Source organism: Myxocyprinus asiaticus, chromosome 21 (genome assembly GCF_019703515.2).
Source record: "Myxocyprinus asiaticus isolate MX2 ecotype Aquarium Trade chromosome 21, UBuf_Myxa_2, whole genome shotgun sequence".
Classification (NCBI taxonomy): domain Eukaryota; kingdom Metazoa; phylum Chordata; class Actinopteri; order Cypriniformes; family Catostomidae; genus Myxocyprinus; species Myxocyprinus asiaticus.
Window position 1 is genome coordinate 38,159,030 of NC_059364.1, and position 23,092 is coordinate 38,182,121.

Here is a 23,092-nt window from a genome sequence, read left to right on the forward strand (position 1 = left end):
GGCTACTTGGTGAGGCAGGAGGCAAGGACCTGGATGACTTCTCTCAGACAGAGAGAGTCATTGAGGCTGAATGCATGTTGTAACCTTCAGAGGGGGAGATGAGCACTTTGGAAAATAGAGGTAATAACAGTGAGCAGAGACAATGGGACAGAGAGGAATACAAAATGAGATCAAGACCGACAGTAAAAGAAAAGCAAAGACAAACATGAAGAAAGAATGGAACGAAGTAATGCAAGCACACAAAAATGAAGAAGGACAAATATGTAATATACACTATAATGTAAAAAGTCAATTTCACACTTTCAAGACCCCTCCCAAAATGGGCACTGGTATAGCATCTACTAAAATATAATATTTGTGATTTATATGTTTACAAATTATAATATTTTTTTCAGAATACAGAGCAACTTTTGAATGGCCATCAAAGAAGAAACATGCTTTTTGCCCAAATAATTGTGTAGTTGCAGCAATTTCCAGCAGGGGTTAACTGCAGATGCTAACCAGTCACCCTGACCCTCAATTCAACCAACTCCAAGATGAATTACAATTGGAGAAAAAAGACAAAGATACAAGACTGTCTACTTAACATTTTTTATGGGGGAATGAACCAAATGAAATATTTCAAATGCTGTAATTGAAATCATAATTCTTTTTAAAAAATAAAGCTGATACTGAGGTGTTGCTTCTACAGAAGCATATACCATCACTTAATAACCTCTGAACTCTGACTAAAAATGTATATGCTAAAAATCAATTTCTCTATAGAGAAAATAATTTGAATTTTTAATTCTGGAGCCAGACTGTTCCACACTAACGGCAAGTGTGGCAAAGAGTTCATTTTGGACCCTGGCAGACCAGCTTTGAACCAACTACAATCACAAATGAGTACAAATCAGTAGAGATTGCTTTAAAGGGATAGTTTACCCAAAAATGAAAATTCTTTCATAATTTACTCACCCTCATGCCATCCCAGATATGTATGACTTTCTTTCTTCTGCAGAACACAAATTAAGATTTTTAGAAAAATATCTCAGCTCTGTTGGTCCATACAGTGCAAGTGAATGATGGCCAGGAGTTTAAAGCTCCAAAAATCACATAAAGGCAGCATATAAGTAATTCATAATACTCCAGTTGTTAAATCTATATCTTCAGAAGTGATATGATAGGTGTGGGTAAGAAACAGAGCAATATTTATGTCATTTTTACCATAAATTCCCCTCACTGCCCAGTAGGTGGCAATATGGACAATATTTGCCAATTACAAAAACAAAAGAAGAAGAAGGTGAAAGTGGAGATTCACAGTAATAAAGTACCTAAATATTGATCTGTTTCTCACCCACACCTATCATATCACTTCTGAGGATTTGGATTTAACCACTGGAGTATTATGGATTACTTTTATGCTGCCTTTATCTGCTTTTAGGACCTTCAAAGGTCTACCATTCTCTTGAATTGAATGCACCCACAGAGCTGAGATACTGTTCTAAACATTCTTTGTTTGTGTTTAGCAGAGGAAACAAAGTCAAACACATTTGGGATGGCATGAAGGTGAGTAAGCAATAAGAGAATTTTCATTTTTGGGTGAACTATCCCTTTAAGACGAAACAGGAAGCATAGCTGCCCCTAAAATGTCATAAGATATGCGGCAATGATTAGTTTAACCAATGTACAATATATTTGACATATTACACGTTATGCATTTCAATATTTAAGTGAATAAAAGTGCAAAATATCACATCACTATCACGCTCTTCGCTCAAGTAATGCAATACGCTTTTTTCTAAATTAACATGTGAACAGAAGAAATTGAAAGTGTACTTCAATGGGAGTCGATGGCAGATGCCTTTACTGCACCATTCAAATTAAATAGCACAAAAGAATGGATGAGAGGCTCTAAACACATAATGTGCTTCTTTGGGAGTCTATGGGAGCTTCATCTGCATTGGATCTGCATCTGATTGCCTACTGGACATTGGGCTTTCAATCAATATATTTTTGTCCCACCTGAAAACCTGGCTTCTCTATACTATGATTGGTTGAGGTCTTAATTGGGTGGGACTTCAAAACAAATGGACAATAATTGAAACAGAGATGTACATGATTGACAGTATATAAAATGTAAAGCATGTAAAATGTCCCCTGCAGAGTGTTCAGCAGTTCGGAGGTACACACGCAGTTATTTGCAATCTGACGTTTGTTTCAGCTTTCATAATTTGATATTTTGCCTATTTTGTTTCAAAAACTGTTTAGAGCTTACTAAATTATTTTCATTAAGTCATTTCAATGTTTGAGTGAAAGTTTGAGCAGCTTTGGAAGCAACACTGCAGACACTAAAAACAATAGCCTTCCCCACCTTTGAAAAGCACCAGCAGCTACTGGTTCAAATATGCCCACAACATGCTTGCTTTGACATCACAATTAAATAACATTAATAAGAGCAATTACACTGAACTTTATAATTGGTATAAAGCAGAACAATAAATCTCAGCATCAATTTTGGTATTCATTTACAAAGTATTAAATCCTACTGTTCAATCATTCGTGTTGAAACAAACCATTCACGAAAAAACATATATTTCATTTAGGATACTCCCTGCACACAAAATCCTAGATATATTGGTGATATTTGTTCTTTACCATTGCTTTTATTATCAGGAGATATAATCCTAATATTAATATATCCTTATATAATTTATTTCAAGGTTTTATATCAACTTTTATTTAGACTGTGCATGGTGCCATCCACCAATCTGTGTTGTCAACATGTCAGGACATCATTTTTCTGCAGTGCCAGAGTGATTAATCACACGGCTTTTACTTCTGATAGGCTAAAAATCCAGATTTAGGAGCTGGGTAACCATGAGCAGTGTGCACCAACTGAGCAACTGCTATTAAGATGAAATGGAATGCTAATGGGTAGCTCCTTACAGGTATTTTAGACTTCCTTGGTTTAAATGTGTACAATGTCTGATTGTCTGGCAGAGTTAGAGCAGATCCAGACAACTCTAAGCAGGTGAAATTATGGAAGAGTTGATTACAGAATCAGACTGTGACTGTAAGAAACATATATAATGTGAGACCCAGGAGCTAAGAGCTGCAAAATTAACCGGTTACACACTCCAGAAGCGCTCAGTATGTAATACACACACACACACACACACACACACACACACACACACACACAAAAACACAATTCCAGGCCAACTCTTTTTAATTAGTAAGAGAATTATCTGTGCTCCAGTAAATTCACTGCACAGTGAAGCTAGGGGAAAGAAGATGAAAGCTTATTAAAACAAACTGAATGAATATACAGCATATTAATTCCACTGAGAGCATAAAGTGAATACCTGCTGCTGGAGTCATCACTTCAGAGCCACTCGAGAATACAGCAGTGTAGAAACACAAGGATTCTGATGCAATTTCAATGCATGTTTCAATTTTGGGCAAACATAAGACCACTAACAGACCCGAGTCCAATAGGACCCATCAAGCTGTCAAGCTGGGTTTAAAGGAAAAGCTCACCAAAAATGAAAATTCTGTCATAATGTACTCACTCTCATGTTGTCTCTAACCTATATAACTTTCCTTATTATGTGGAACACAAAAGAATACGTTTTAATCAATATAGCAGTCCATCATTTCAATACAGTACAACAGCAGTTGATAGTGTCTCACTGTAAAGCTTAAATAAGGACCCAAATGTAACATAAAAGTAGTCGATGTGACTTGTGCATCATATCAAGTCTTCTGAAGGCACAGGATAGGTTCCGATAAACGTATACCGATGACGTTTAATTCCATGTTAATGCACCGAGTTGTAACATTGCTGAAAATTTTAAAGAGCCTACAGTTAGGCCATATTAATTGTTTTGCTCTGCAATATATTGTACATAAATGTTTCTATTTATTGAACATTGTAGTCTTTTCTAAAGTAATCAGCCATTTAAGGCTGTGTACCAGTGATTTTACCACAGTTAAGGGGGTTTACAACATGGTTAAGAACACCCTTTACCTGTGGTAAAATCACTGTAACACACAGTCTGTCATGGCTTAATGCTTTAATAAATTGTGATTATTGATATTTTGTTTTCATTTGAACAAACCTTGTTTTGCGCTCATTCACACACACAATTTCCTGTGACATAGTTCGTGAAATAATTGGTACTTATTACTTCTGAACGGATATAAAATTCGAATTACGAAGTCTACACACATTTCCATTTTCTTTCATCAGTCTATTAATGTGATATCAACTGTTTCAGATAAACCCATTCTAGAGAGCACAAAAAACAAGAAAGCAAAAAAATCAATAAAAAGAATTTGGTGATTTGTTGCTTTCCGTCATGTTGGTAAGACAGATCTTTCCTGTCTTAGTGGGCAAATTCTCGACCAGAATAAGCTTCAATATTGACCTGACTTTGAGCTGCTAGTCAAAAGTCTGGCTATGCGAGATGTGTAACAGAATATTCACATGTCATTTGTGCTTTCTCTGTCTGTTTTACAAATGGGTAAATGAGGTGACACTCATTAAATTATTTTAAATAATACTATTAAATTATTTAAAAACACAAAACACAAAAAACATTTCTTGAATACACATCTTCTATGACAAACATGCTTTCAATTTCTGAGTTCAAAGCAATTTCGATATATTTTTTTCTGGGGCTTAAAGTAAAACATTTCATGTGGTGTAACCGTCCAGAGAAAGTAAAAGATAAATAAATAAAAAGGTTGATTAAAAGCTGAAATTCTTGAAAAAATAAATGTTGGCATGAGTAGTGCAGAATAATATTTTATTAATAGTTCTTAAAACAGTAAAACAATTGTGTTTTAAAATACGATTAATATCATGCTCCAAAATGACAATTAATAAAAAAATAAATAAAAAAGCACCATAAAAGTGGTACAATCACTATATTCTATCTTTGTGTGACAAATAGACCCAATCATTGATAATGTTTCCCTTTGCTGTAGCTCTCAAACCAAATACGGCCCTGTGGCATTGGGGGGGAGCAGTAAGGCTCGTCACCTGGGTTGTGATTACTCTAACACCAGTCTCTCATTATAGTGATGGCGGAGGGAGACCTGATAAGGCACGCCAGAGCATCAGTGGGGGAGAGAGAGAGCAACACAAGAGTGGTGTGAACTCATGTACCTGAAAAGTCGACAGTGTTAAAGAATCTAAAGAGTGTGCAATGAGAATGAAAAGTCGACAGTGTTACAGAATGTAAAGAGTGTGCAATGAGAAAAAATAAACACTGACCTTTAACCTGTTTTGCTGTCTCCTGACTCCTCCATTGCCCATGAACTCAGAACTGTCACAGGCACCATTACGCCCTTTCCCACTGGCAGTACTAAAGTCTGTTTTAGGTACTTTCCTCAGGACTAGTATTTTTCGTCGCTTTCGCACTTAAGGAACTATAGTTCCTCAGAGCCATTTTGGGAGGATTTTTAGCTCCTACTCTGGAGTAGGTACTTTGGGGGCGTAAAGGGACTGTGGGAGGCTGTGGGATGTGCTTTTTATATATATATATATATATATATTTCATTTAGGTTACTCCCTGCACACAAAATCCTAGATATATTGCTGATGTTTGTTCTTTAATATTGCTTGTATTATCAGGAGATATAATCCTAATATTAATATATCCTAATATTATTTATATCAAGGTTTTATATCAACTTTTATATCAACTGTGCATGGTGCCGTCCGCCAATCTGCGTTGTCAACATGTCAGGACATCATTTTTGTATACCTGGACACAGGACAACTGTAACCTGACGACACAGACTGCATCTGAAAACTGGAAAATGCTGCCTCCAGGGTACTGTATAAGGAGGTAGGATGAAATAAGGTGCTTTTTAAACGGTTTAGAGACCATTCCATTCATCCAAAAAAGCTGTTGTTTAAACCATTAACTGATTAGGCAGATTTTCGGATGCATCCAAAGCTCATGTAGAACAGCCCTAACAAAAGTGTAACTGATCCCGGAACCCTCCGTCGGTGTTGTTGATTTTGAATTACGTGTTCCAACCACGTCAGAAGAAAAATGCTCAGTTCTAGATGATGTCACTACAATGGTAAGTATGTGAATGTGAATGCAACAGTCTCCTCGGGTGTTCTGTTCCCCGTACAAGTTGTCATCTAGAAAGTTATTAAAGGAAAAGTACCAGGACTAAAAAATAAAGGGTAGAACTGGATCGCTGTCGCAACGGTAAACTGCCAACAGGAGGTGAAGCCACCGGAAGTGTTCAAGCGGCCATCTTGGTATGCCAAATCTGTCATTGAGCATCAATGACTGACAGCTGAAAACGCCTCCATTTCACCATCTCCGACCTGCAGATAAGACAGTTGCATTTCACCCTCTAGTGACAATCGTGTTTCATTTGCTTGTTACGGATAATATTAGTTACGAGGGAGAAGATATACATGGATCGCTATGTCAGAGCAAACACCTTCCCGGTGTTCAGTCTGTCAGTACAGTCTGGAAGCAGCAAAACTGTCCACAAGTTTTACTGCAAGTAAGAAAAGCTGTAATGTCTGCTTTTTTAGGGTGACAATACGTCTTTAACCCCTAAAGGGACTTTAGAAAAGTCAGACTGGGATTTCTAAATCGCCTTAAATGCCCGGGAATTTCTTGTTTTCATATTGAAGTGCTCTCTGTAGTCAACATGGATACATAAATACGTGTTAAATGTGTGTTTGTTTGCCATTTAAACCTAGCGTATCAGTTTAATTTGATTCAGCTTTGCTGCGCGTGTGATAGAGGGAAAGCGCACGCTCTTATTCAAGCGACCGTGAGAACAAGGCATTTTCTGATGAAAACATAAAACAAGTAACTCTGAACAAACACTTTGATTTTCACAAATATGAAAATGTCTGTTTGTATTTTACCTCAGTTTCATTGAACATGTTTACATTTAGCTGATCTGTTTGCTGATAATGTTTGTTAGAGGTGGATACTGTTTGATAGATATCCTGTACATAACTCAAGGAACAGGAAAAATCCCAGACTTTAAATAAATGGTTACATGAGTAGGACGTTTGCATTGTAGGGATGTACATGCAGATTTCAGATATAAAATCAGTGATTGAATGATATTACATCCCTCATCTAGGATGTGAGGGGTAATAAAATACGAGATTTCAGCCAACCGCCAGACCAAGAATATGCGACAACGAAAAGTACATTTTTCTATTATTTATCAAAATGATTGTTTAAATTTAAGAGCAGCAATAGTTCTTTTTTTGGCTTTAGGGTAACCAAAGGTCCAAAACAAAAAACAAACCCACTTAGAAAAAGAAAATGGATAAATACATAACCTAATGAATGAAAAGAAAATACATACCAATTAACCTAATTACACTGACAATAAACAAAGTTAAAATAGTTCTCAAAAGAAAGGACAGGTTACCCCTACAGATTGCTGCATTAAACTAATAACATAAACAAGTTAACATAAGAAAATAACAACTCAAATATCACTGTGGCTTTTGTTGATCTGCCGGTTGGTCTGAGAGCGTGGAGATACTGTATGTGACCAGCCCAAAGTCGCACACCACCCCCTTCCAGAGAGCAGCTCTCCCAATTATAAGTCAACCATTTCAATTAGTCAGCCAACCGTAATCACTGAGGGGTGGATCTATTCAATCCTTCAATCACCGAGTCAATCAGTGATTCGGTCCTAAGAAATCACACAGAAAAAAAAAAAAAAAAAAAAACATTAGAAAGGTAAACAAAACAAAACACAACACTGGATCGTAACAATGACTAATGTTCACTTTCAGAAATGAGATGATTTCCTATTAAGTCAATAGGGACATTGGAATGTTTGGGCATAGCAGTATGGTTCACTGATATGACATCATGAGCAATCCAGATATATATCAGTGGATATAACAAGATATAGGATTTACAATAAATTTACTTTTAGACAAAAACATACTCAGAGAAAGCAAGCGAGAGAGAGAGAGAGAGAGAGAAAGAGAGAGAGAGACAAAGAAAGAGAGAGAGAGGTTCGTTCATTAAGGCTCAGTATCACTCAGCCATAGCTCTTCCAGGAAATTGCATCTGCTGGTATTCTTGACATGAGCACTGAGGGGGCAAAGCTTGCGCTGATTGCTGCTAAACGACAAAAGCTTAGGTTCTGCTTCGCTCTTTAAGAGGTGGTTGAGTGATTGCTTGTTGTTAAAGCGTGACATTCTTTAATAAAGGTATTCTGCCAACCACATTTGGAGACAAATGACATGAGCCAAATGCAGGCCAAAAATACATCAAATCATATCAGAGATAGGTGGACAAGGATGTAGAGACCAAACATGCATTTTGCATGGCTTCAAACCTCATTTTGTACCGAACTCCTATGGTGTTCTTTTTTCATTGGAACACAACAGTAAAATTATTTATAGTATTTGTACTAGTGCTGTCGAAGTTAACGCGTTAATAACACCTAACAAATTTCTTCAGTTTAACATAATATTTTTGAGTGACATTACTGATTTATGTTAAAAAAGTTATGCTAGTTAGCTAACTTTTAGCTAGCAATTGCATACTTTAGTTTACTAATGTTAAGTAGTATTTGCTACTTGAGTAAAGCAACATACAGCATGTCGTTTGTGTACCTGTCCTCAACCTGCATTAAATAACACTTACATTTCAAAATCTTTACTCTCCCATGCAAAGCATGCTGGGAACTACAAATCCTTGGCACAAATCCCCTTTCCCATGTTACTGAATAAACCTGATTGGTTCACATTCACCCTACATAATGTAATCTAGTACAGCACACATTTTAGAGAATTAACCTACACTAAACAAAAGCAAAGAAAACAAGTTTAGAAGAGAAACATAATTTTGTTGTGTAGATCACAAATAATAACAAATAACCTGCGTTTTCCTTTCTTTTTTTTTTTTTTTTTTTTTTGTGTAGAGCAACGTTAAAATTCTTCAAAAATTTCTACTTTCGTGTTACACAGAACAAAAACAGCATACAGGTTTGGAAATAAGAATGGGAACTGTGAGGAATTCAATTATTCCAGTTCTGATTTCATTCCTCTTAACGATTAAGATTCTTTAATGGTAACATTAACAATTGGAAATAAGAAATGGCATTTTTATTGCATTAACTACCCAGTACTGTATGTTGCGAAATTATAATTTTAGATTTTAACAGAGCAAATATAACATCAGAGATAAATTTAATACAATCCTTGCAAAAGGCGTGTTTACACAGACTTTTTAATGATATAATAAGAACCTGTTCTCGGTCCCCAACCCTATTTGGAAAGCCATGAGGGTGAGTAAATAATGACAGAATTGTCATTTTTGGCTGAAATATTCCTTTAATGTCACAATCACAACGTGAGTATTTCAGCACTTTATGAAAATGCCTCTTCCTTTATTAGACACATCAATAGTGCCAGATTTCTTCATGCTGTATTACCAAGCAAGCTTTAATGTCGGGGCAACTGGTCTATTTCCATTTTAACTATTTATTCTGATTAAGTTAAGAATAGCAATGACTAGGTTGAAGATAAGACTGTATCGAGCACGGAGCTGCCATCAGGGCAGGTCGAGGGTGGCGTGTGCCGTCGTGCTGATTTCCATAATCTCCCTCATTGTTTTGTCTGCCTTCCAGGAGGATAACAAATGAGTAAATTCCCCCTTTGTCATGTTTCATCACAGCAGGCATCAATTTGCCAAGTGCATCTTGACGTGCCTGGACTGTCAGAGTTTTTCGTCAGTCAGTGATAGTGACATAATGCAATCATCAGTAGGCCCGATTACGGAGCGGCAAGAGGCTGAATTCTAGAATCTGCGACAAACTACTACAATCTACCACATGTAATTTAAACCAGGTAGAACTGCTCTGTAACATTTTTCAACAACTACTGTGGTTGCATTGTTAGAAGCAGTATGGTATTTGTGATGCAAAATGCAGGAGAGACAAACAAAAATACAAGTCTGTGCATGGAAGTGAGTCAGAATAATTAGTTTATTTTAAAGATTCCTTCAAAAAAATAATTCACCAATGAAACACCATAAATCATTCAATTGGTGGAAGATTATATCCAAAGTGAAATATGAAATATTCCACCTGATCTCATGAAAATTATGTGACTCTGGCAGTATTTTTGCAAAATTATATTACGTAGTTCCTTAAATGTATCGCGGCACTTCCAAGGTGAAATGTCCACTGTCTGGCACTAAAACTGCCCGAAACAGATGAGGTTTTGAAGGTTAATGGTCTATAGAGTTTTAAATGAACAAAACTAAACCTTGAATCTAAACCTAACTGACAGTGTGATAAGCAAATGTGAGATGAAAAAAGATTACGGTTTTTAAGGTTGCTGCTCTATTGATTTTAAAATCATCAAGAAGCACCATCCTACACTAAACCTTAAACCTAACCCAAATTTTTGGTGTTTCTGTGACACTTTTTGAATCACAAGTGCAACACTTTATAAGTTGAGCTTCCACGCAATTTGATTATGCTTAAACAAGTTTGTAAATGTAGTTGATTATGTAACACAAACATTAAAATATCCCCTAAAGTATCCCTTAAAAAGTCATGCGCTATCGTAAAAGTGTTATGATGTCATAAAATGGCGAAAAATAAGTGTTTATGAATCTGCCATTTTAGTCTCGATTTGTGTGAGGGAATAAAAGTTATTTTAGCAACTCTAGTGTTCATTTCACCAGAAAACTGTCGTGATACATACAATGAGCCATGTAAAAATCATTTTTCAAAAATGTAGGTACAGTATAGTAACATGATTTTATGAGACCAGATTGGAAATATTTGGAATAATCCTTTCATTTCCAATAAGAGTGTAGTACCCTCACCTCCATTTTATAGATTCTGCAGACTGACCCCGAAATCAGCACAGAAAATGTGGAAAAAATCTGCAGATTCCACCTGCACAGGACCTTGGAGCAGTATACTCCAAAGGTCGAGCCAAAGGTACAACCCAAATGCAACCAACAAACACGTTATCCCACAGTCTCACAGCTCCAATTACTTCTGCTATCACACCCCATGTCTTGGTTCCATTGGACCATAACATTAGACATGGTTTGAGGCATCTAGCATAAATTTGTGGAGGAACCTGAGCACAGGGTGAACTGAAAAGATCAGTAGTGGCAAGATTAAGAGAGATGCACTTGGAATGTGTCTGCCTGAACACAAATGTGTAGGTCATGTTGAGTCTTAGTTAATTTTGTGTTCCTGCAGTTTTACATTTGAAAGCACCTGAGAAGGATCTTAAAGACAGTTTGCTTCAGTTCCTTGAGTGTATTGATCATACAATTACTTAATGCACATATAAACCCTCCCATTTATACTGGTTTTAGTGCAAAATGTCCTCTTTTCATTCATATTATAGAAAAAGGCCAATGTGTCTAACTGTAAAACATGGCAGACAACTCCAACATGAACATTTACATAGATGCAGAGGACTGTAATTTTCGCTTGCTTTATACAGTTATAGACCTGTGGTCCTGAATAATACCCAGAATTTTGGTGCAATGTTATTCCTTCTAGAAAGGCCTGACCTTGAAAGTTCTGGTTTTAGAGTGTCTTAGAAGGTCTGGTCATGCAGTGCTCACTAATCAAGCAATTTAACATGATTTACCCAAGTAGGACAACAATTTTGTTGGTACTGGAACAACATTACTCCCAACCAATGGGTTTAAAGTTAGGTTTTGGTGCCATTTATACAGACACCGTTGATCTTTGCAATGCGTCTGGCTGCTTTTTCAGTTTTCGAGATGCTGGGTCAAGTTACAAGACCTTCAGGGCATTTCGAGACACATGCATTCTGTTCCGCTCTCAGCCCAAATCATTGATCAACCCCTGTATACAGAGGCAAAATCAAATATTGTGATAATATTAAACCTCATTGGTTCTTGTGTCATGACATTTGGTGAAAAGACATGCAAGAACCAACGAGGCACCAATGAATCAATAAGAACCATTGATGGTATTGACGTATCACCATATTTGATTTGTGCGCTGTACGGGAGTTGATCAATGATTTTATTTGATTTGAGAGTGAATAACAAATTACATTTTGGTGTGTTCATTATAAAAAGTGATTGTATGCCTTCAGAGGCCTTGGAAAATGATGCCAAGTTGCATGGAAGACTTTTTTAAGCTTAAAGTGAGTTACTATTAAGGGTCTACCGGTATGAGATTTTCACGGTATGAAAACAATCACATAAAATACCATGGCATTACAGTATCGTGGTACTGTATGTAAACATGCTGGTTAAAAGACATGCTCCCTATCGTTAATGAGATGATGTCAATGGTATAAAAAACAAAAACATGTATACTGTTCTGTGAAACCTTTACACCCCTAGTCACCATCAACTGGTATTGCATTGAAATCAGTGATCGCTTGTAGTCTTGCTCACAATGTACATGAGCAGCTCTACAACCAGCCAATGGTACTGACCACGTTCTCTGAATGACTACAGAAAACTGCTCCATTTAGCAGCTCAGGAAGGAGAAAATCTACCTGCCAGCCTTTTAATGGAATGTGTGTTATTTACAGATAACATGCCGCGACTGTTATTCCGAGAAAGCAGAGACAAGAAAAGAGTGCAAGACAGATGAGGCACAGCACTGTCAATCAAAAGAGGGGTGACTGGGGTTTCATGACCAGCCAATGATTTGTGCCCACCTGGAGTGGCAGGGAGCCAGATCAATCTAGGCCGCACACAGGCAGTTATATAAAGACAGAGTGACTTAATTCTGCACTGAAGCTTCTGAGAGAAATAGAATCTGGGGACTCTTTAGCTCTGGAGCCAGACAGAGAGGAGGAGTAGAAGCAAGGAGACAAAAAGAGGCAGGGTCAGAAGAATGTTTTATGAAAGGGAGGATGGAGAAATTAAGTCAAAGAGGGTGATAAAGAATTCAGTGTATGGAAACTGATGGCTCGTTGTGTTTTAGGAATGGGTCAGGATGGTCAAATAGTAAATTAGTCATCCAACAACTGACCAGGTGATTGGTGAGGTCAACTAGTTTATTTCAAGGTGGTCCCCTCGGAAATAAACAACCTGCTTGCTGCCAACTTTACTCATGGGCACTTGGTTCTGGACACAAGTTGTGTCCCAAATGATGCACTATACATTGTGCACCAAAGCATTTGCCATTTTTCAGCTGACGGAAGTGACGTTTCAAATGCATATGATGTGTTACCGCTAGCTTTAGCACATTAGCAAACCTCAGTCCAACAGTTATGTCTCAAAAACATACATATTTATTCAGCACATTTGCAAGGTTATGTTTTCACAGAAGTTTTGCAAGTTGCCACATTCACTAATAATTCCAATTGTTTTGTCAGGTTAGAATCGCGTCCAGGTAACCCTGCCCCTTCCGCTACGTAGGGTGAGCCACGAGCGCCGAGTACATGAAGTGTCCAACTTTCCACACTCTGTTATTTCGGTTAAAGAAGTAAATGATCTGGGTACTTGAAGTACACTTTTCATAGCATTTTCAGTGTGATCATGCTACTCGCACTACTTACACTACAGAATGATGTTGCAGAAGTGTGTATTTTGGGATGCACCTCTTGTGTTCTGGAGATGGGTGACTAGATGATTAGTGAGGTTGACTAATTTATCTCAAGGAGGTCTATAATTATCTCTGTGCTGTGCTTTTAGCATGCTAACAGTCTTAAAGAACTGTGAGCACAGTAAAGGTCGAAATATACCTCATGCAAGTACAATAGCGCAGGTGCTTCTAGCTATATAAGCTTGACTTTGTGCATTGCTGCGTTCCAAAATGTGTCAGACCACAATTCATAACACGACGCAAGGTTGTCTCAAGGTTTCCGCAAGGGGTGCTGTAGCCGACAATAGTGTGAACTGGCCGCCTCTACGGTGAGTTTTCTCTTTCAAATCAACTATTTCCATGACAAAGCAAACTTTTTAAGAGAATACTGCTGAACAAGTAAGTTAAAATATTAAGGCAATATATTTATAGCAATTTACCTGAACAATAACACAATAACATAGTAAGTTTAATGGCACAGACTTTGGAAGGTAACTATATCGCCCCCTTGAGTACTGAGGTTTGTTATCGCCACAGCAACCAGACCGCATGTTAGCAATGCATTGGCCAAGTACTCGCATTTGCGCTCACATGTACACATTTTTAGTATGTTTCTGGCTTAAAACTCTCTCTTGCATCTACAAATTCTTTCTCTTTAACCTTGTGCGTCCCCACGAACATATGCGTGGATGTTGTGTTTTGGCTTCGTCAAGCAACGCATAATTTAAATAAATTTTAACCAACTGATCTCAGTTCTGAAGACTCTGGGCTGGGGAGTAGGATGAAAATAAGTTACATTTTGAACTGTTCTGAGACCAGTGCAGACAGACAGCACACAGGAGGTTAAGTCATTCACTAAATAGGGAGCAATGGAGCAAGGGAGCATCCAATAGCTCTCTCTGCAGCGAAGTGCCTTCTCTCCTAAAATCCGACCAAAAGTTCAGTTTCAGGCTGCAGATGATTTTTGGACCACTCAACATGTTTGGCAGATATGGGTCAATGGTAATCAGTACATAGATTCAGAATTTAATAATGTACATTTTTATTTTAACATGGTTGGGAGTGATTGGATGATGCTGGCCATTACTTTGAATCAGAATTAATTATTCTAATTTCTGATGTAATGTCTGTAACATCTCAAGAACATGAATAAACAACACTACTGGAAACACAATAAAAAATTTGATCAAAATAAAAATCTGACATTCTATAGCTTGGTATAATTCAACATTTTACAACTTAGTCCCGCTGTCGACATATGTTGCCATACATTTTTAGGAAAACTATTTGCTCCAAAAAATATATATATTACCCTTTGTGTTCTTGAATTCAGTGTTCGCTATTTTTTTAATTGTCTGTCTATGTACACATACAGACATATTTCTTATGTATTTATTTTTTGCATCACAACTCGCTTTGTTTTTACCAGCGTCTCATGCCAAGAGCGCTGTGGTTTTAAGACAGACTGTCAAATGAAAATATTATTATTCTTATTTTTTTAAAGTCACGAGACTCCTACGTACTTTTCTATTCTGTTTTGCCTACTCCAGCTGTTTTTAAAAGCTAGAATAATCTTATGAGTACATTCCTTATGAAACGTATCTAATTGGCATCTGGTAGATGTGACTCTAAACCTGCGTAATTATACAGGGCTTTCTTAAAACCAACAGCTCACAGACTAATCGATTTTGAAAATATGAATCACATTTTACAAATCCCTATAGCATTCATGGAAATAAGAAGGTAATTACTGTGAGAACACCTTTGGAACATTGGCTGACATTGCAGGCCACTTTCCCTGGGCTCGGATTGGTCTACTTTTCATTGATTAGCAATAAAGCACAGCTACAGCACTGAAAAAAGCACCATAAAATACTGCCAACTCCATAGCCTTTAATTTCCCCTACCATAACAATAAAGAAGATTGATTCTTCCATTCCAGAGCTCTGTTTGAGCAATTAAGAGAACAAATACTACTGTAAGGCTTTTTCATTCTCTGCCTCTCTACTTTTAGAGATATGACTGGAATGACAAAAATAGACAGGCTTGTTGGAGCCACAACACAATGGTCGTGATACAGAACTACCTATAGTGCTCTCCATCTATCCAAATGGAGGGAAGGGTGGGAGTGGGAGGAGAGAAGAGGAGAAATAAGAAAAACTGGGTTGGAGTAGAAGACGAGAGGATGGTGGCTCTGTCTAGAGGAGAGTTACCCGACAGACCAATGGGCAAATTGATTCCACCGAGCACCGTTCATCAAGCACACAGTTAAAAATGTTACATTAGAAAATATTCCCTCCTCCAACCGTCCTCTCCTATTAACAAGAAAGAAGAGGGATATATCTATAAAAAAAGTAGAGGGACAGAAAAAACATGGTGCTCGACCATGTTAAAATACTTTCTCCTACTTTATGCAACACACTCTCATGATGAAACCACCTTCGGAGGTGGTTTGAGATGCATTTCCATTCGAAACTCTGTCAAGTGTGAATGCATCTGGCTGTTCAAGACGCATATGTAAACTTTACTCCTCCTAAACAGCATAGGGAAACAGGGGAAAATGCGAAATATATCAGCTGTTACAGAGTATTTGCATAGGGTTCATGTCGCACAATAAATAATACCAAATTAAGAAACGGATTGACGTTGTAGGAGAGACTGAACATTTTTCCCCATTTATTTAATTCAGATCACTGACGAAACTGAAACTAAACACTGACAATGAGCGCAGCTGAAGCACATGACGCATCTTACGACAAGCCCCGAGGGAAAAATTCACACACACATGGGGAAAAGTCACTTGGAATCAAATGATAAATCACATCTTTCAATTCACTGCCCGGCATTAGCATAATCATGGAAGTGAACTCTGTTTTATTTGCAAATGGTGCGGGAATGGAATGTGCTTATTCAATCAGATAGCAATCCGATCAGTAAAAACGCATGAAGTGACCAAGTGTAAATACCCCCATAATCTTCTATTTGTGCACTATATTCCAGGTCTTCCGATGTCATGTGATATCTTTATATAAGGAAAGTTAAAAGTCTTTATTTAGTGATCAGCATCCCCATCTACAGTAACATTCAGATCCCAACTCGCACTCACATTCGAACATTTAAAAATTGCTGCCTCAAGAAGTATTACGACAGCTTTGGCATCAGTGATGTCAAATACCATTGTTCACGAGGGTCATGTGACTGACATGACAGCAACATGCAAATTATTGGTTGTATATTTTTGAAAGAGATGTGACTACCTTCACAGAGAATAGATTTTCAGTGATTATAACCTTCAGTTTCACTTTGTTCCTCTGAATAAGCTCTTGTGTGACTTCAGAAGATGTTAAATGCAGCACTTCAGAGCCATTTGAAATACATTGAATGCGCTTTTTTGTATTTTTTTTGGAATTAATTTTACTTGTATCTGCTTGTAACATCTTTTATATTGTTGAGAATTGGTTAGGTTTAGGTGTAAGAGTAGAGTTAGGTGTTCAAAAATATATATTTTTTTGTCTGGTACATGATTTCTTTATTGTTTATAAGTGGTTAGGTTTAGGGGTGGGGTTGGGTGATCTCAAATATTAGTATTATGCAACCAAAATAATGTATTTCTAAACATATTATGGTTATTCTACAGTAGCTAGCCTAGCATATGCATCTCCCAATACATAACTGACCCATACTGATAATATTTTATAAACAAATTGCTGCACAAGTAATCAGCTAAATAAATACTGTGATAGATCTGTTTAGATTTAAGGGTAAAGTTTAATCTTCAGTTAACATTTTGGATAGGGATGTCTCGATTCTGATACTGGTATCGGTATCGGGCCTGATACCGCACTCATGTACTTGTACTAGTGCTTATAAAAATGCTCCTATGCCAAAAAACATCTGATGTACGAATGTCAGTACGTAATCATTCAGTGCACTAATTAAAATCATGTTTTGTCCTGAGTGAGACAAAAGCTGTGATTTAATTAGATAAACATACTGTATAGTCTGCATGTGCTATGCGCTTCAAATTTGTGGAGCCGGTGTTGTTCTGACATAAAGACAAAGTGCTCATACCTTCTAGAGCTCCTTAGCTCATACACGGAAAACACCATCAAGAGCATTACGCTCTGTTTGTAGCATATGACCGCGAGCAGAGCGTTATTTCACTTTGTAGTGCGAGGCACACACAGACTACATAATTATTTATTTAAATAGCAGCCTTTTTGCGGTTTAATAATCACTTTGAGTCATGTAGCAACTGGCTTTTCCAGACAGAGAAGCTACCATCATAGCAACAAAGAAACACTTCAAAATAAAAAAGAATACAATATTATGTTGAAAATTTATATTTTCATTTGATAAAAGTTTTAATAAATTCCTTTATTTTAACACCATTTTGATGATAAAATGAAACTGTTGATGTGGAATTTCAGAGAAAAAAAAAAAAGGTAGCGGACTCTGTATGGGTGAGTACAAAAAGGAAGCATCGTACTTGTTCTCAAAAAAAAAAAAAAAAAAAAATGTTTTTTATCTGTCACCCATAAACAAGGAGAGAGATGCTGGTTTAACCCAAGGGCAGTACTTTAATAATGAAAGTCAAAAACTACAAACTTTAGAGATTCCACAGTGTTTATAAACAAAAGAGATTAGCATCAACCATAAGAATAATACAAACCACTTAGCATTGTTCACAAAAGGATAAAGATTGTTCTATGCTGCCATAGACAAGACAACTCATAACTGAACATGAAGGGTATAAATAAAGGTACAAATTATGGGTAACACAAAACAGCTGAACACAATGATGAGGGAAGACAGGTGAGGATGATTACAGTGCAACTTGGAAAATGTAGTGAAGGTGACAACATCAGAGTCTCTTGAAGACAGGGGGAAACAGAATAGTTTGTGATAGTATCGGGACATCCCTAATTTTGGATTTTTTCCAAATCACCTGAGCCATAAATGTATTGTAAGTAATCGCTCTGGAGCCACAAAAAAATACAATAAAAATAAATAAATGAATAATGTAAAAAAAAAAAAAGAAAAAATACAAATGGTATAATGTAAATGTGGATTGGCAGATGGCTCCACAAGGACATGCACACCAAGCCCTTCACTGGATACTAGCTACTGTCCTCCCAGTTGTGACGTCCAAGGCAGCAGACAAGGAAAAATAGTCAATTTGATTATTTAAAGAGACCTCCAAAAATAGCACACTGGTAAAAAATTTACTACAATAAAATAAATATTTTAAATGTATTGGGAGGGGGGGTGGGGGGGGGATTATTGTTGCAATTCTGTCTGGTGCTACTAGTATCTAAAAATGATACACTGCAACTATAAAACCATAAACATGGTAAAGTGAACCACTATTGATTATATATTTGTCTTGACATCTAGTGATATCATCTCAGAGAAGGGAAAATCATGTATCACTCTTAGAGTTGATGATTTTGGACACAAGAGCATGACTGTCCATCAAGGCCCATCACAGATGCACAGGTTGGGCAGAAAGGCTGATAATTAACAATGGTAATTAAGTAGTGTGACTCGGCTTGTGCCTGTGGTGTTGAGGCCAGTGCACCTGAGGGGCCACAGACACACACATACACACATTACTGGCTTCAACCCGCAAGTCCCTTATAAACCACCAGCTGATAAATGTAAGAGATATGGCACATAAAAAAGACAGAATGAGATGACATATAAATGGCAGATTTCATTCAAGAGCACTATATAAAGAAATGGACTGTTTAGACAATTAGGATTGTCTATCCTGTCTTCAATCCATCCATCCTATCCTATCTTTATAAAAAAACATCTCGGTTACTGTCGTAACCTCCGTTCCCTGATGGAGGGAACGAGACATTGTGTCAATGTAGTGACACTAGGGGTCGCCCTTGGGAGCCCCAAACACCTCAAATCTTTGAGAAAAGGCCAATGAGAATTGGCAAATGGAATTTGCATGCCACTCCCTCGGACATACGGGTATAAAAGGAGCTTGCTCGCAACCACTCATTCAGGTTTTGTGCTGAGGAGCCGAGACAGGGTCCCGGCCATTTCAGTGGGTAGTACAGCGTTGTGGCAGGGGGGACACAATGTCTTGTTTCCTCCATCAGGGAACAGAGGTTACGACAGTAACCGAGACATTCCCCTTCTGTCATTCACTCAACGTTGTGTCGATGTAGTGACACTAGGGGTCCCTATACAAAATGCCACAGCTAGCTGAACCGTGTAACATGGACTGCCGGTGCAGGTGCAAGCAAGCTGCTGCGTGCGTAGTAGCAGGTGCACCGGTCTGCACGTAGCCTCCCCTAAAGCCCCAAAAAACGTTGTATAGTTCCCCACATCCCTAGGTGGGGGAAGAGACGTATCTAGTATGAGAGCAGGCTGCGCCAGCCGCGGCCTTTTCTCTCAATGTTTTCTCTCCACGGAGTATTCAGTTATTCAGCTGGGGCCATTTTAGAGCTCAATATATGCTCCGGGAAAGGTGTTCTTTTCCTATCCTATTCTTTCAGGGAGAAAAGCCCCCTCGGAGACCATATCCTGCCCGGAGGGGAGGTAACATGTGGCAAGCACATCATGTGGGCTCAGAGCCGCACATGGAAGAGGCGCAGTGGTAGGCCCTGCCTGAAAGGGGAGGAGCTCTACACACATGGCTCTGTCGAAGGGAGACACAGGTCTGCTGACAGGGAGACCGTACTATGTAAAATACACCACAGGGGGTTACCGGAGTAACCGGCACCTGTGGAGCACCTACCTCAGCAAGGGCATATTAACACATGTACTGGTTCCGGCTGTGAATTCCTCCGCTGAATTCACAAGTCACAGGGCTAGGGAGGACGGACATCCAGGGTTCACGGGTTCGTGAACTCGCATGGGAAAAGAAGCACACATCTTCACCTCTTTGGAGGGAAAGGTGCTATACACAAGCAATACACCCGGCCAGCTGTCCGTATTCCTGAACTTATTCCTGAACACGGGACGAAACCGGCTCAATCCGGAGATTGTAAAATCTTGCGAAGGTATTGGGAGTCACCCAGCCCGCTGCCCTGAAGATGCCTGCTAGAGAGGTGCCATGGCCAGTGCCCACGAGGATGCCAGACTCCTTGTGGAGTGTGCTCATATTCCCGAAGGGGCGGGCACGGCCTGGGCCTGGTATGCCATAGTGATGGCATCCACGATCCAGTGGGCAAGCCTCTGTTTGGAGACAGTGTTCCCTTTCTGCTGTCTGCCAAAGCAGACAAAGAGCTGCTCAAAGCGTCTAAAGCTCTGCATGCGATCCAAGTAGATAAGCAAAGTACACACCGGACACAGCAACGACAGGGCTGGGTCTACCTCCTCCTGGGGCAGCGCTTGCAGGTTCACCACCTGATCCCTTAAGGGGGTTGTGGGAACCTTGGGCACATAGCCCGGCCAGGGTCTCAGGATTACGTGAGAGTCACCCGGACTGAACTCCAGGCAGGTATCGCTGACAGAGAACGCTTGCAGGTCCCCGACCCTCTTGATGGAGGTGAGCACAATCAGTAGGGCCATCTTCAAGGAGAGGGCTTTCAACTCGACTGACTCTAGCAGCACAAAAGGGGGCTCTGCAAAGGCCCAGGAGGACCATGGAGAGATCCCATGAGGGGAACAGGCATGGCCTAAGAGAATTCAGCCTCTGGGTACCTCTCAGGAACCTGATGAGCAGGTAGTGCTTCCCTAAGGACTTACCGTCCACTGTATCGTGGTGTGCCACTATGGCAGCCACATACACCTTCAAGGTGGAGGGGGACAGCCATTCCTCCAGCCTCTCCTGCAGGAAGGAAAGCACTGACCTGACTGTTCATCTCTGAGGGTCTTCAGCTCGGGAAGAACACCAATTCGCGAACCGACGCCACTTCAGGGTATAAAGCTGCCTCATGGAGGGAGCTCTGGCCTGTGTGATCGTGTCTACCACTGCTGGTGGTAGGCCACTTTGGTCTTCCACTTCCCGTCCAAGGGCCAGATGTGGAGGTTCCAGAGGTCTGGGTGCGGGTGCCAGATGGTGCCCCGTCCCTGAGAAAGAAGGTCCTTCCTTCCAAATCTGGGTGGGCCAATACGGGGCCATGAGGGTGACCTGCTCCTCGTCCTCCCTGACCTTGCACAGGGTCTGTGCAAGTAGGCTCAGTTGGGGGAACACATACTTGCGCAGCCCCTGGGGCCAGCTGTCTGGGCTGAGGGGGGCCCCCGTCGGAGAATACAAGAGAAGGCAGTGGGAGGTTTCTCAGGAGGCAAATAGGTCTACTTGTGCTTTGCCGAACCGACTCCAAATCAGCTGGACCACCTGGGGGCGGAGTCTCCACTCTCCACTGTGCGTCACCTGCTGCAACAGCGCATCTGCTGTGGTGTTAAAGTTTCCTGGGATGTGAGTGGCCTGCAGCGACCTCAGTTGCCGGTGAATCCATAGGAGGAGACGGCAGGCGAGTTGCGACATGCGACGTGAGCGTAAGCCGCCTTGATGGTTTATATACGCTACTGTCTCTGTGTTGTCCGTCCGGACCAACATGTGCTTGCCCCGGATCAATGGCAAAAGCCTCTGCAGGGCAAACAATACTACCAGCAACTCGAGGCAGTTGATGTGCCAACACAGTCACGGTCCTGTCCAGGAGCCATCGGCTGCATGCCCGTTGCACACGGTGCCCCAGCCTTGCTTGGAGGCATCTGTCATAATGATGACGCACCTGGACACTTGCTGTAGGGGAACTACTGCCCGTAGAAATGCAAGGTCTGTCCAAGGGCTGAACAAGTGGAGGCAGATTGGCGTGATGGCCACGCGATGTGTGCCACGGCACCATGCCCATCTCGGGACTCGAGTTTGAAGCCAGTGCTGAAGCAGTCTCATATGCATCAACTTTTCTTGATACCGGACACATGCCAAAATGTGCTTTGGTGTCAGCATCTTGAACGGGAGTCTGTGCAAGGCCTGGTTCAGAACTTGCAAGACCAAGATTGGCCTCAACCCACCGCCTTTCTTCGGTATGATGAAGGCCTGTAAAACCCTTTCTTCATCTCGGCTGGAGGGACAGGCTCTATCGCGCCCTTACGCAGAAGGGTCGCGATCTCTGCATGCAATTTGGCAGCATTCTCACCCTTCACCGAAGTGAAGCGGATGCCGCTGAACCGGGGTGGGCGCCTGGCTAACTGAATCGCGTAGCCGAGTCGGATGGTCCTGGCCAACCACCGCGACAGGTTGGAAAGCGCTAGCCACACGTCCAAGCTACGGGCGAGGGGCACTAAGGGGACGATCGCGTTTAATGTACCTGTGGGTGTGGACCTTCGGGTCGGCCCGCCCAGTCTGAGGCTGACGGCGAGATAACCACCATGCTTGCCCGGGCTGCCGTGTGTGTCGGGTTGGAGTGGAATCTTCCTCTCAAAGAGGAAGATTCCGGGTGACGAAGGTCATGGCGCGAGCACTCAGGCAGGCGATGTCCACCCTCATGGTCCAGGAACGGCACCTGAGATGAGGGACGTGGACAAGGTTCGCTTTCTCAATGCCCCATCTCCAAGATCGGCC

The 23,092-nt window shown here is 40.1% G+C and overlaps 1 protein-coding gene across 1 annotated transcript in view; it reads right to left on the minus strand.

Annotated features, from left to right (window-relative positions):
* prkn (parkin RBR E3 ubiquitin protein ligase) overlaps positions 1 to 23,092 on the minus strand; it is a 134,572-nt gene that overhangs the window by 111,238 nt on the left and 242 nt on the right.